The sequence below is a fragment of the Salvelinus alpinus genome, chromosome 24, assembly GCF_045679555.1.
Source record: "Salvelinus alpinus chromosome 24, SLU_Salpinus.1, whole genome shotgun sequence".
Taxonomy (NCBI): domain Eukaryota; kingdom Metazoa; phylum Chordata; class Actinopteri; order Salmoniformes; family Salmonidae; genus Salvelinus; species Salvelinus alpinus.
Genome location: NC_092109.1, coordinates 13,657,154 through 13,671,818, shown reverse-complemented (window position 1 = coordinate 13,671,818; position 14,665 = coordinate 13,657,154). Strand labels below are relative to the sequence as shown.

The following is a 14,665-nucleotide window of genomic DNA, read 5'->3' as shown; positions in this document are numbered from 1 at the left end:
CGCTCAGCAAGGAAGAAGCCACTGCTCCAAAACCGTCATAAAATAGCCAGACCACGGTTTGCAACTGCACATGGGGACAAAGATCGTACTTTTCGGAGTAATGTCCTCTGGTCTGATGAAACAAAAATAGAACTGTTTGGCCATAAAGACCATCGTTATGTTTGGAGGAAAAAGGGGGAGGCTTGCAAGCCGAAGAACACTATCCCAACCGTGAAGCACGGGGATGGCAGCATCATGTTGTGGGGGTGCTTTGCTGCAGGAGGGACTCACAAAATAGATGGCATCATGAGGAAGCAAAATGATGTGGATATATTGAAGCAACATCTCAAGACATCAGTTCGGAAGTTAAAGCTTGGTCGCAAATGGGTCTTCCAAATGGACAATGATCCCAAGCATACTTCCAAAGTTGTGGCAAAATGGCTTAAGGACAACAAAGTCAAGGTATTGGATTGGCCACCACAAAGCCCTGACCTCAATCCTCTAGAAAATGTGTGGGCAGAGGTGAAAAAGTGTGTGCGAGCAAGGTCTTACAAGCCTGATTGTTACACCAGCTCTGTCAGGAGGAATGGGCCAAAATTCACCCAACTTACTGTGGGAAGCTTGAGGAAGTATACCCGAAACGTTTGACCCAAGTTGCACAATTTAAAGGCAATGCTACCAAATACTAATTATGTATTTGTAAACTTCTGACCCACTGGGAATGTGATGAAATAAATAAAAGCTGAAATAAATCATTCTCTCTACTACTATCCTGACATTTCACATTCTTAAAATGAAGTGGTGATCCTAACTGACCTAAGACAGGGACTTTTTACTTGATTTAAATGTATTTGGCTAAGGTGTATGTTAACTTCCGACTTCAACTGTAGGTGTTCATTTTGTCCAGGTGGGAAAGGGCGGTATGGAGTGCAATAGAAATGGCATCATCTGTGGATCTCTTGGGGCGGTATGCAAATTGGAGTTAGTCTAGGGTTTCTGGGATAATGGTGTTGATGTGAGCCATGTCCAGCCGTTTTTAAAGCACTTCATGGCTACAGATGTTAGTGCTACGGGTCAACATTATTACGCATATTAATTGTTAATGATGGATATTAAGATATTCAAACATCTTGCGTATAGTTTTTTAATCGCTACTGATGGGTTCTGGCTTCTAAACTTAAAATATCCTTGTTCGTGGTACTGAGGGAGAGAAGGGAATGCAGAATGTTTACATTCTGTCCGAACATGTTATTGTTAGACATCAGGTTTCCTATGGAAAGGAGAAGGTCCACAGTCTGGTACAAGTCAACAGGACAGCCATGAGTTGGGGAGGAGTGACAAATTTGGGCTGAGGTCAGATGAAGTGAGAAAGAACATGCATCACTAAAGTCCTGTCTAGCATCAGAGATGCATTGGCTGTCCAGATGTGTAAGTAGACTCAGCATATGAGGAAGGTTTAAATAACTGCTTGTGTGCATATGTCTATCTGTTCAGCTGTCTGACCCAGTGGGTGAATAAACTTGGTTTGAGCTTTTCCTAGTTGTCAGGATATAAATAAAAGAGTTAAAAACGAACACTATAAAGCAAATTGAGGTGAGAGCATTGGAAATGCTTTTAGCGGTTGATCTGCTTCTATTCTGTGGGTGGCACTGTGTGCTCTTTTTGAAGGATGTGTCCTGGCCTCTCGGGGGGGGCCTAGGGATCCGGGGGGACGGGGGTAGCTTGCCGGTCACTGGGATGACATCCCAACCTGGGATGGGAAGGGGCTTTAGGGGGTGGAATAGTGGAGAACAATTGGAGGGTTACTTAGTAGCAATGCAAATATGGTACAGCTATATGGACACTCAATCACTACATTTACATTTAAGTCATTTAGCAGACGCTCTTATCCAGAGCGACTTACAAATTGGTGCATTCACCTTATGATATCCAGTGGAACAACCACTTTACAATAGTGCATCTAACTCTTTTAAGGGGGGGGGGTTAGAAGGATTACTTTATCCTATCCTAGGTATTCCTTAAAGAGGTGGGGTTTCAGGTGTCTCCGGAAGGTGGTGATTGACTCCGCTGACCTGGCGTCGTGAGGGAGTTTGTTCCACCATTGGGGTGCCAATCACTACAGTGTGGTACTTTTTAATGGTACGTTTACAAACATATATTATGAAAAATAGATTTGAAACTTGTATCTCATTATGGTAACTGGTGAAATAAGTATAGCCAGTTGTAATTGTAATCGCTTAGGAGATAGTAAGAAAAGACGAACAATGTTTACCTGGCTTAAAGAAGTAATATCTATTGTTTACAGGAAACTCATTCAACAATTTTAGATGAAGTTGTGTGGAAAAAGGACTAGGGGATGAAATATACTTCTCCCATGGGCAAATAAACTCTAAAGGGGTGATGTTAATTAACAGTAATTTTGATCAGAATGTGCGAATTGTCCAAACAGATCCGAATGGTAGATGGATTATTTAAAATATATTATTGAGCCATAAACGGATATGGCTCATTAACCTTTACGGACCAAATAATGATGACCCACGTTCAAGTTCTACACTACCATTCAAGAGTTTGTGGTCACTTAGAAATGTCTTGTTTTTGAAAGGGAAAAACACTTTTTTTTTGTCCATTTAAAATAACATCAAATTGATCAGAAATAGTGAAGACATTGTTAATGTTGTAAATGACTATTGTAGCTGGAAACGGCAGATTATTATTATATATCTTTTTTTGTGGAATAGGCGTCAAGAGGCCCATTCTCAGCAACCATCACTCCTGTGTTCCAATGGCACGTTGTGTTAGCTAATCCAAGTTTATCAGTTTTAATTGATCATTAGAAACCCTTTTGCAATTATGTTAGCACAGCTGAAAACTGTCGTGCTATTTAAAGAAGCAATAAAATTGGCCTTCAGTCTAGTTGAGTATCTGGAGCATCAGCATTTCTGGGTTCGATTACAGTCTCAAAATAGCAAGAAACAAAATACTTTCTTCTGAAACTTGTCAGTTTATTCTTGTTCTGAGAAATGAAGAACAGCGCAAACTGGCTCTAACCAGAATAAAAACAGGAGTGGGAGGCCCCGGTGCACAACTGAGCAAGAGGACAAGTACATTAGTGTCTAGTTTGAGAAACCGACGCCTCACAAGTCCTCAACTGGCAGCTTCATTAAATAGTACCCGCAAAACCCCAGTCTCAATGTCAACCTTGAAGAGGCCGACTCCAGGATGCTGGCCTTACAGAGGAGGGACTTCTTGATGCAGTTAAAGCCGTTACGTCCGGGAAAACAGGCCTCGATGGCATACCAGTGGAGGTATATCTAACTTTTTTTTTATATACTCAGTGGACCGTTAACAGCATGTTTTAACCACTCCTTTGTAAATGGTAGATTATCGGACACTCGACAAGGTCTGATTTCATTATTATTGAAACGGGATACAAGTGGTAAATATAAAGATCCAGTCCATTTAAAAAAATTGGAGGCCCCTTACACTTCAGTGTTGTGATGCAAAATGTATAGCGCATAAAATTAAAATGGAATTGTCGGATATTATACCTTTTTTTTTACATGGACGATACGTTGAAGTTATTATAAAATAATACTGGAAACAATAGAACACTATGAAAAATCTGGGAAACCAGGCCTGCTATTCATAGCTGACTTTGAAAAGGCTTTTGATAAAGTACGACTGGAGTTGATATATAAATGCCTGGAACATTTCAATTTTGGAGAATCTCTTATAAAATGGGCTACAGTCATGTATGGTAACCCTTGGTGTAAAATAGTAAATAATGTCTACTCAGAAAGTTTTAAACTGTCGAAGTAAAACAAGGTTGTGCATTATCGGGGTATCTATTTATTATGGCCATCGAAATGTTAGCTATTAAAATTGGATCCAACAATATCAAGGGGTTAGAAATCCAGGGCTTAAAAACAAAGGTGTCATTGTACGCTGATGATTCATGTTTTCTTTTAAATCTGTAATTTGGATCCCTCCACAGCCTCAGAGGATCTAGATTACAACCAAATGATGATAAATGTACTATATTACGTATTGGATCACATAAAAATACAACCTTTACATTACTGTGAAGTTTACCAATAAAATGTTTTGATGGTGATGTGGACATATTCTGTATCCATATCCCGAAATAAGTTTATGATCTCACTCCAATATATTTGAATTGAAAGTTAGCAAAAATAGATAAGATCTTGCTACCATGGAAAGTAAAATACCTTTTTATTTGTGGAAAAATCACCCTGATTTAGTCATATCCCATTTGACCTATTTTCTTATTTTCCTACACCTAGCAAACAGTTATTAAAATTTTATGCGAAAAAAGAAATATTCAATTTTATTTGCAATGGCAAGCCAGATAAAATTAAACGGGCCTATTTCTATAATTAATATGAATTCAGAGGGCAGAAACTATTAAATATTAAAGCATTAGAACTCTCAATTTAAATCTGAACTGGTTCTCTTGAAAATGTCTCACCCCATGTTCAAGAATGGACTTTTCCCCTTTATTCAGATTATACTTTCAGGAAGGAAATCATCTCCCAAATATAGCTTTTTTAAAAACAAGCCATAGAAAGTTGGTTGCAATTTCAATATAATCCAAGAAAAAAAAACAGAACAAAAAAATATTGTGGTTAAACTCAAATATACCGATGTTTTTTTTTTTTTTTTATGTATCTTTGGAAATTATATCATAAATAGGACTGGTGGAATTATGTCACACATGCAGCAAACAAAAATATATGGAAATGTCTGCTCAACTGAAAATCACAACCAACTAATTGCAGCATTACTGCAAAAATGGAAGTATTCCATATGTGTTATTTCATAGTTTTGTTGTCTTCACTATTATTCTACAATGTGGAAAATAGTAAAAATAAAGAAAAACCATTGAATGAGTAGCTGTCCAAACTTTTGACTGGTACTGTATAACAAAAAAAGATATAACATTTGAAATATAAACGCAACATATCAAGTGTTCGTTTCATGAGCTGAAATAAAAGATCCCAGAAATGTTCCATACACACAAAAACCTTATTTCCCTCAAATTTTGTGCACAAATTATATTTTGATTCAGTGTATCTATTACCCATTTATCTGCTGCCTGTGACAGCAGCTTTGGAACCGTTGGATTTTTCTATCTGCGTCCTTAAGAATAAGCACAAGTCTGCTCTCTCTCCCATACTCCCTCTCTCTTTAATCTGAATCACTTTAGAAATGACATTGAAACCCCATTCATCATCTATGGGGAGTAGGGTCTGGCCTTTTCGACTGCTAATGTATAAATGTCCCCCCTGTAGCACATCAAAGTGACTGTTCCCCTGTGGCTCCTCTCTAGAAATGGGGCCTATTTCAGTCATTTTGGCTTTGACATTGTCAAGTTCACTGTCCACCCCTTTCACTGATTCCCCTTACATCTGCCCTTTGTTCAACTCATCAACAGCCAGTCAACTGACAGTTATAAACTGGAAGTCATCAGGATGCCCAAGAGAATGCTTTTATCTCTATGTTCATTGGGTTGTGTGGCTTTGTCAACAAAACCAATACATATGCATAGTGTGACACCATGACAGTTACTTTTTGCTCCCTTTCTCGGTGGGCTGCAGTGTGCGTGGAGGATTTTGTCCCAGCCCCAGCACTAGGTCTCAACAATTAGTTGATTAGTAAAAACGGGTGTTATAGGCTAGCGCTAAGCTCGACGTGGACAAAAGCCTGCATACACTCACAGGGTTGAGAGTAGAGATGCACGATATATTGGTGAACATATCGAAATTGCTAAAAAATGCCAACATCGGTATCGGCCGATGTCTAGTTTAACGCCCGATGTGCAAAACAGATGTCAAAGCCGACATGCGTACTTATATAACGTAGGTACATGACGTAATGACGCCACGTAAGATTTTGCGCTATACGTGCAACACAGCATTCCTAAACTAGCCCACAATGTCTGCTGTGTGGATCAAGCAGTCAACAAGTCGAGCAGTCATTTGAAAGAGTAACATTTCAGCGAGACAACTCAAAGGCGAAATCCATTAAAGCCAAGATAATGGAATTCATTGCCCTTGACAATCAACCGTTCTCTGTCGTGGGTGATGTTGGCTTTCGCCGACTGGTCGAGCACCGGTACACACTACCAAGTACACTATTTAGTCCGATGTTGCCCTAACAGAGTTGCACAGTAATAGCGTCACTGCTATTAGCTTCACGACATGCATACTATGGAACGCCATTTGGGTCTTTGCGTGTCAAAAAAGATACAGTAGCACTGTCAAAGCTACAAAAAAGTCTGCAAGCAAGCACCGGCCACGAACTATGTGTTTACAATTTCCGAGTTGGTAATAAAGCATCTTTTGTTCGACCGCAACTTCTGGGGTAGAGCTTGGTACCTAGCTAGCACCAATACGACCAGCCTGAAAACAATGACCAGTAGAAACTGCAGTCATTTCATTATTCTTAGCAATGATTTAGGAATCCTTGTAAGTATTAGCTAGGTTGGCACTTGTTGTTCGCCTATTGAAATTGAACTTCAGTTCATGAAAATAAATGGCTAGCCAGCTACTTAATCCTGTTGCCCAAAGCTAACGTTATAAGCAGCCAGCTAGCGTCATCTGCCTAGTGAGGCTCGACCGGACCGGGTTATCTGTTGTGAAGCTAGCCACAATAAGGATTAGGCACAATAGTGGAATTTGTGGTTTGCCTTCAAAATAAAATTATATTTTTTGACACGCAAAGACCCAAACGGCATTCTATAAAAATCCTGATTGAGAATGAAACGACTGAAGAAATGAACAACGAAACAGCACAGCAAGTAAGTGAAAGAAATAGGTTTTGATTTTTTTAATGGTAATGGGGACATACGTAAATGCCAACAAAATAAATTTTTATAAACCCGGACGACGCTGTGCCGATTGTGCGCTGCCATATGGGACTCCCAATCACGGCCGGATGTGATGGAGCCTGGATTCGAACCAGGGACTGTAGTGACGCCTCTTGCACTGAGATGCATTGCCTTAGACCGCTGCGTCTGTGTGCGTGTTAACTATTTAACTGTACTAGAATGCTTAAAAGGCCGCTAAAATGTTTAATATCTGTTATCGGTATAATTTTTTTTGCAAGGAAAATATCGGGTATCGGCCAAAAAATGTCATACAAGTGCATCACTAGTTGAGAGTACACTCTGCACTGAGTAAACAAATGCCCTTTAAGGTGTTCAGCCTATTAAACCCCACGTCGATTTGAAGTACATACTGTAAGTCTACTGCTATTGTCCTTGAGTCAAGAGAATGGCAGTTGGCCAGTTTCACTTGATGGCTGGCTGGTGTAAATGGAAACCTCATAGCTCCAGCTCCCTAACTTAACTCCCACCCCATGTAGGAGCAAAGGGTGTCTTTAAACCAGGGCAGTAATTCACTGGAGTTTGTGGAATGCTATTTTCTCATTGCTGTGGGCGGGTGGTTGTTTTCGGGTTGCCGAAGGAGGAAAGAGCAATCAACATTTTAAAAAGGTTTTCATTTTGTGTGCCAAGTCAGCAGTGATGGGAACGGGTGTTGAGTTAGTGAGGATAGAGCCTTGTTCTCTGTAGGACTCGGACACATGATGGTGTTAAACACCGGTCGCTCCACTCAGACTCAACGGAAGCCCTGGGTCAGACCAGGACAGGTCATCTACAGACATTGACCTGTATGTTGCTGAGGAGACTGGGCTGTTTGATTAAAATGGCCAACAGCAGGATTCTATACAGTAAAAAACGGTACGTTTTATTGATAGGCCTATGTCTGAGCAGATAAGTGAAAAGCGGCCGATTAGCACTATAGTGTTCTCAGAAATATTGATGGTCACGTTAAATGGCGGCCCATTTCGCAATTCTGGGCTTCCTTTGGGTGTGCTTTACCGTAAGTGTCTTTGTAAGACATTTCAAAGAGTGATACTGGGACAATAATGGAGAAGAGCATTTGATTTGTTTGTATACAGAAATGAGCCCGAGGCATTGAGAGATTTGTTTACGTCGGTTTGTAGAAGATAATGATGTGTGTTAGAGGGGTGAAAGCCTTGGTAGCTGTACACAAGTTGTTGTTGAAAGAGGCAACACAAAATCCCCTTCACTTGGCTGTGTTGGGCTAAATAAACCATTATCTCACAGATGACAGTGTCAGAACTAACCATTAGATTGATGTGATGACTCCTAGTTCCATTCCTCCTCTTATCATCTCACACCTTTCTGAATCTGTGCATGTTCTTATTTTCAATAGACTGTGTGCAGTGATGTTGAATTCAACATCTAGTGCTGAATATTCTGTTTGATGTGCTGGTTGTTTGTTTGCCATCGCTCGCCACACCATCCGATTATGCCTCAATGCGCATTTTGAAAAGTAGCCAGTAGCCCGTTTAATATCATCCAAAAACCCATTCTTGGTAGGCGATTCGCAAGATTTTGTTGACTGTATAATATAACCCTAATATTTGTTGGGAGGTGTCAGTTTGTGTAACATTTGACATGCCAGTCTGTCAAATTGAACTCACATCTGTGCACTCTGCCTCTCCCTACTAATTTGCCTGCCTCTGTGACCCACTTTAGAGAACATCTGTCTCACTCACTCCCTCTCTCTCCCTTCCTCCCCTTTTCACTACTACTGCATGGCTGTTACATATTCACAAACCCAAATCCTTATTTTATATGGAGTGCCTACACAGACAGACAATCTAGGAGCATATTTATGCATAAGCACACCACAATATTACATGTAGCCGAAACACGTGCCAGGAATGACAGACAGGCCTATGCAGTACACACTGCGTCCATTGTAATGGTAGGCTATTTCCTGCTCTTCCCCTCACCACACTGTGTCCTCCACTGCTCCAGTCTTGCCTAATGCTCTGCCCTGTGTGAGTGGTGCATGTGTGAGTTCTTGTGTTTTTGCATATATATGTACTGTGTGAATTCTGTAGGCCTATAAATGGATGCTGCGTGTGTGTGGCCACAGTACATCCTTAATACATGACAGACATAAAAGCCCTCCGGAGGAAGTGGAGCAGAAAGCAATAAGTGGCGATGATGCAGCCCAATAGTGTGCTCAGCTGACTGTGAGAGTCAGGGCCTGTGTGCAATTAAAACCCCTTACACACATACACACTGCGTTGGGCTGCACTGTAGCTCCATTGTGCTGTATCGGCACAGGGACAGTCGGGGGGTGGGGATGAGCCCAGGGCTGATTTGGGTTTGTGTCAGATCAGCTGGCAAGGCCACGGGCCGCAATGACATGAACAGGCAGACAATACTGGCCTGATGTAGGGCATGCTACACTGGGCTAAGAGGAATGATCATTATTATCCCAGGGTTTTGTCTGCATCAAGAAGGGGCTTAGGTAGTCGGCGTAGGAAGGGGTGTGGCAATGGGCGCAGTTGGCACACCTGAATTTTAGAGAACATTTTAAAGCCCCCCCTGGTTTTTTTTGTATATATTTTTTGCCAATTTCCTTAAATTCTACAGACTTATCCATGGAGCTGAGAAAATGTAGCTGTTTTAAAGCGAATTCTCTGCAATTCTATGCATTTTGCAATGGCTAATGCTGTTATTTTTCTAACAATCAATTCTGCTAAATTGTTATGGGAATTTTTCAATTCTTTATTTTGGTGATTGTTAGTTCTCAACGATTATATTATTTACAAATATATAGGTCCACTATATCTTCTACATACTTAATATCTGGTTTAAGTTTACACTGAAAGGGTTTTTCCACCCCCCAAAATATAGACTTTCAATGGCAGAAATATCCCTGTGTACTGTTGAGCCCCATCCTGTGTGGATGTTCTACACTGTGTAGTGTCTAGCCACAGTATGGGCCTCACTGGCTACACTCTAGTCTACACTAGGCTGTGTATTTTAATGCTACTTTATTCCTGTGGCTTTCCAAGAGGTGTTTGGATATCTTTTCATAATGTAGTTTAGGATAAAGCATCCTCTAGCCCCAATCTTGACAAAACATACAGCTAATCTAGCAATGTTTTTGAGACGACAAAGAACAGATGTAGCCTAAACAAGCCTAGTTGTTCCACCATAATGGAATAGGATAGTATCATTCATTTGCCCACAACAACAGTGGAGGATTATCATACTGCGATATGCTTTATTCAGAATAAAAGGTTCTGATTCGTTTTGAACTAGAGGTTCTTTGTCAAACAGGATATATTTCTTTGTGACAAGTTAAAATAATGGCGCAGTCCTTTTGGTTGCCTACAATGTCATGCATATTTCTCATCCCGCTCCCTGCCTTAGTCATAATAATACAGCTATTGTCATCCATCTGACATCTCACAAATGTTTCATTCACCAATACTCTATTCATGCATGTCCTTACAAAAATACAATAATGGGCTAGTTAAATTTCCATTTAGCTCGCATCCATTAAAGATAGCTTATTAGGTTACTTTGACTATTGAATCAAATTGTAAACACAGCTTACCTTTCTGTTTTATAAATGGAATTGTTGCCCAAGATATAGGTTATTTTGTATATTTTAAGTTTATTGTAGAAATTCAATTGGGGGGGTCACAAGTCAATATGCAAAACGACACCAAATGAAATGTAGACCTATGCACTGCCTCAGAGCTTTCAGTTAAGAACAAATTATTATTTACAATGACGGCCTACCAGGGAACAGTGGGTTAACTGCCTTGTTCAGGGGCAGAACGACAGATTTTTACCTTGTCAGCGCGGGGATTTGATCCAGCCTTTCGGTTATAACCTTTCGGTTATTGGCCCAACGCTCTAACCACCAGGCTACCTGCCGCCCCAGCTTCAGAGTGGGGGATGGTGAAATCCTGGACACCTAGTGTTACTATGAGCTCTTTTTCAAAAGCCTTACATCAGACTCCCCTATCTTTCTCCATATTGGTTTAAGTAGATAAAGATAACTTGGCTCAGATAATCCTGCGTAATCAGGGTTTTTTTCTGCATAGAAAAAACAACTAAATTGTAAACTTAAATGACTAAAACCAGATATGTAGAAAAGATAATGGACCTCTATATTTTTTTATGAGATTATCTTTGAGAACTAGCAATCCCTAAAAGAAAAGCTAGACAGCCAGGGAGAATCAAAAATTCATGGCATGGGGCCCCCGTTGATTTTGTTTTAATGTTTGAGTCACTCAGATAGCCTAAACTGTAGAATTGCAGGAAATTAGCTTTAAAATTGTTAATTTTTCTCTCCACCCTATGACAAAATGTGTAGAATTGCATGAAAGTAGCTTTAAAAAAGCAACATTTTGTCACTACGGCCAACGGGTGCCTCTAAAATGTAAAAACCCTACTAATAAGATATGGGTAATGGGCCAATAACAGGTCATTTAGTCTTTTAACGCTTAGATTGACAAGATTTACCGTAAGTGCATCTGTACTTAACACAGCGAATCTGCTTATTCCCTTCTCCAGATAAGCACCTGTGCTGCTGTTGGGTCTCTCACCTGCCATCAGCTGGGATCCAGGGGCCTAGGTAAATGACAAGGTAAGAAAAGCATTGCCGTGTAGACCGCCCGTGTTTTTATATTTTCCTGTTTACTATAGTCAACATTCCGATTTGATGGTTAAAGCCATGTGTGGCTACTGTAAGTCATACAGAGATGATAAGCAACCTACTGGGCTTGACTTTGATCCGTGCTCTGTACAACATGGCTCTGGATAACATCGTGACTCTGAACAATGGTGGCATTGAATGATAAAGAAGCGTTTTTTGGACAACCTCCATTTGTTATCTGAGTTCCTACCTTTCCCAGATCCTTCCTGTAACAATGCAATCCAGGGATTCTCCATAGCCTAGTCTGCATAGCTAGGGCCTTATAAAATCAGTGGTAACAGAATCCAGACATTAAAACAGAATTCAACAATATTTAAGTATTTGTTGAACTTAGTAGGAAATCCACTGTATTGAAGTTATTAGAAAATTAATACATTTTCTAAATATACCAGTGGGGTGTCGATGTGCAGGGGTATGAGGTAATTGAGGTAGCCATGTATATATAGGTAGAGTTAAAGTGTGTGTTTAAAAATAAAAATGTTTTTTATATACTTTATATACAGTTCTGGGGTCAGTGCAAATACAATATTTACAATGTGCAAGGATACTGGAGTGGTAGAGGTAGATACATACAGTGGGGAGAACAAGTATTTGATACACTGCTGATTTTGCAGGTTTTCCTACTTACAAAGCATGTAGAGGTCTGTAATTTTTATCATAGGTACACTTCAACTGTGAGAGACGGAATCTAAAACAAAAATCCAGAAAATCACATTGTATGATTTTTAAGTAATTAATTTGCATTTTATTGCATGACATAAGTATTTGATACATCAGAAAAGCAGAACTTAATATTTGGTACAGAAACCTTTGTTTGCAATTACAGAGATCATACGTTTCCTGTAGTTCTTGACCAGGTTTGCACACACTGCAGCATTGATTTTGGCCCACTCCTCCATACAGACCTTCTCCAGATCCTTCAGGTTTCGGGGCTGTCGCTGGGCAATACGGACTTTTAGCTCCCTCCAAAGATTTTCTATTGGGTTCAGGTCTGGAGACTGGCTAGGCCACTCCAGGACCTTGAGATGCTTCTTACGAAGCCAATCCTTAGTTGCTCTGGCTGTGTGTTTCAGGTCGTTGACATGCTGGAAGACCCAGCCACGACCCATCTTCAATGCTCTTCTGAGGGAAAGAGGTTGTTGGCCAAGATCTCGCGATACATGGCCCCATCCATCCTCCCCTCAATACGGTGCAGTAGTCCTGTCCCCGTTGCAGAAAAGCATCCCCAAAGAATGATGTTTCCACCTCCATGCTTCACGGTTGGGATGGTGTTCTTGGGGTTGTACTCATCCTTCTTCTTCCTCCAAACACGGCGAGTGGAGTTTAGACCAAAAAGCTCTATTTTTGTCTCATCAGACCACATGACCTTCTTCCATTCCTCCTCTGAATCATCCAGATGGTCATTGACAAACTTCAGACGGGCCTGGACATGCGCTGGCTTGAGCAGGGGGACCATGCGTGCTCTGCAGGATTTTAATCCATGACGGCGTAGTGTGTTACTAATGGTTTTCTTTGAGACTGTGGTCCCAGCTCTCTTCAGGTCATTGACCAGGTCCTGCCGTGTAGTTCTGGGCTGATCCCTCACCTTCCTCATGATCATTGATGCCCCACGAGGTGAGATCTTGCATGGAGCCCCAGACCAAGGGTGATTGACCGTCATCTTGAACTTCTTCCATTTTCTAATATCTGCGCCAACAGTTGTTGCCTTCTCACCAAGCTGCTTGCCTATTGTCCTGTAGCCCATCCCAGCCTTGTGCAGGTCTACAATTTTATCCCTGATGTCCTTACACAGCTCTCTGGTCTTGGCCATTGTGGAGAGGTTGGAGTCTGTTTGATTGAGTGTGTGGACAGGTGTCTTTTATACAGGTAACGAGTTCAAACAGGTGCAGTTAATACAGGTAATGAGTGGAGAACAGGAGGACTTCTTAAAGAAAAACTAACAGGTCTGTGAGAGCTGGAATTCTTACTGGTTGGTAGGTGATCAAATACTTATGTCATGCAATAAAATGCAAATTAATTACTTAAAAATCATACACTGTGATTTTCTGGATTTTTGTTTTAGATTCCGTCTCTCACAGTTGAAGTGTACCTATGATAAAAATTACAGACCTGTACATGCTTTGTAAGTAGGAAAACCTGCAAAATCGGCAGTGTATCAAATACTTGTTCTCCCCACTGTATGTTCCCTACTTTAATCAACCAGTCCATTTTGAATTTGTGATAAAGCTGTTGTGATTTGGCAAGCAATGTAGCTTGTCTACAGTTTTTGTGTATACCTTCATTTAAAAAACGTTTATATAGGCAGTCATTTATGCAGTCATTTATATAGGCTTATGGGAGCTTGGGTGTGCAGTACGTGTGTGTAGAACAGCGGTTCTCAAACTAGGGGTCAAGACCCAATGTGGGGTCATCTGATATGAAAATAGGGTCAAGGGAGAATTTCCAAAATCCTGGTTTAATATTATAGCGTCTTTTGACTCAGGCATTGTAATGTGGTTAACCTTAATCTAAATGAAAATTATTCAAATCCAAAAGTAAAAATTAAACCAGAGAGCGTTCTTAGATCATGGGGAAAAGACGGCACTTGACAGTTTCACTTGAATCATTCCCACGGTAATTGGCTAAGCCCACTACGCTATGAAACCACACACTATTGCAGAGGCTGATATTACTGTCCGCAATTAATATGGTGTAAACAATGTGTGGGGAGGCAGAGACGCAGAAACTCACAGCAATACTGTTGTCAGATAACACTGTTAAACTAAGAATTTATGCTCTAGCTAGCAATCAAGAGGAAACTCTGACTGAACATCTCAATCTCCCCACCTGATGCTCTCCAAATGGACGTTAGCTGTGAGGGCCGAGATGCCCATTCATTGACTTTTGTTCGCTACATGTCATGGGATTCTATTCACGAGAACACATTGTTCTCATGATAACCGTGCATGAAATGGCACTGGTGATGTTAATGTGCTGCTTGGCTATATTGACGAAAAACAGATTCAATGGGATCGAATGGCGGGCTTTTGCACAGATGGGGCTCCATCTATGGCTGGACAGAAGGCAGGCCTCTGCAGTCTAGTTATGAATTTGTCTCCCTC

At 40.7% G+C, this 14,665-nt stretch overlaps 1 protein-coding gene across 6 annotated transcripts in view; it reads left to right on the top strand.

Moving 5' to 3' along the window:
* The window catches only part of LOC139552199 (erbin-like), a 117,361-nt gene that overhangs the window by 15,703 nt on the left and 86,993 nt on the right, over positions 1–14,665 (top strand). For all 6 annotated transcript variants that reach the window (XM_071363679.1, XM_071363682.1, XM_071363678.1 and 3 more), the window contains exon 2: positions 11,423–11,495. The gene's annotated coding sequence lies outside the window, so the exon portion shown is untranslated. The remainder of the gene's footprint in view (positions 1–11,422; positions 11,496–14,665) is intronic.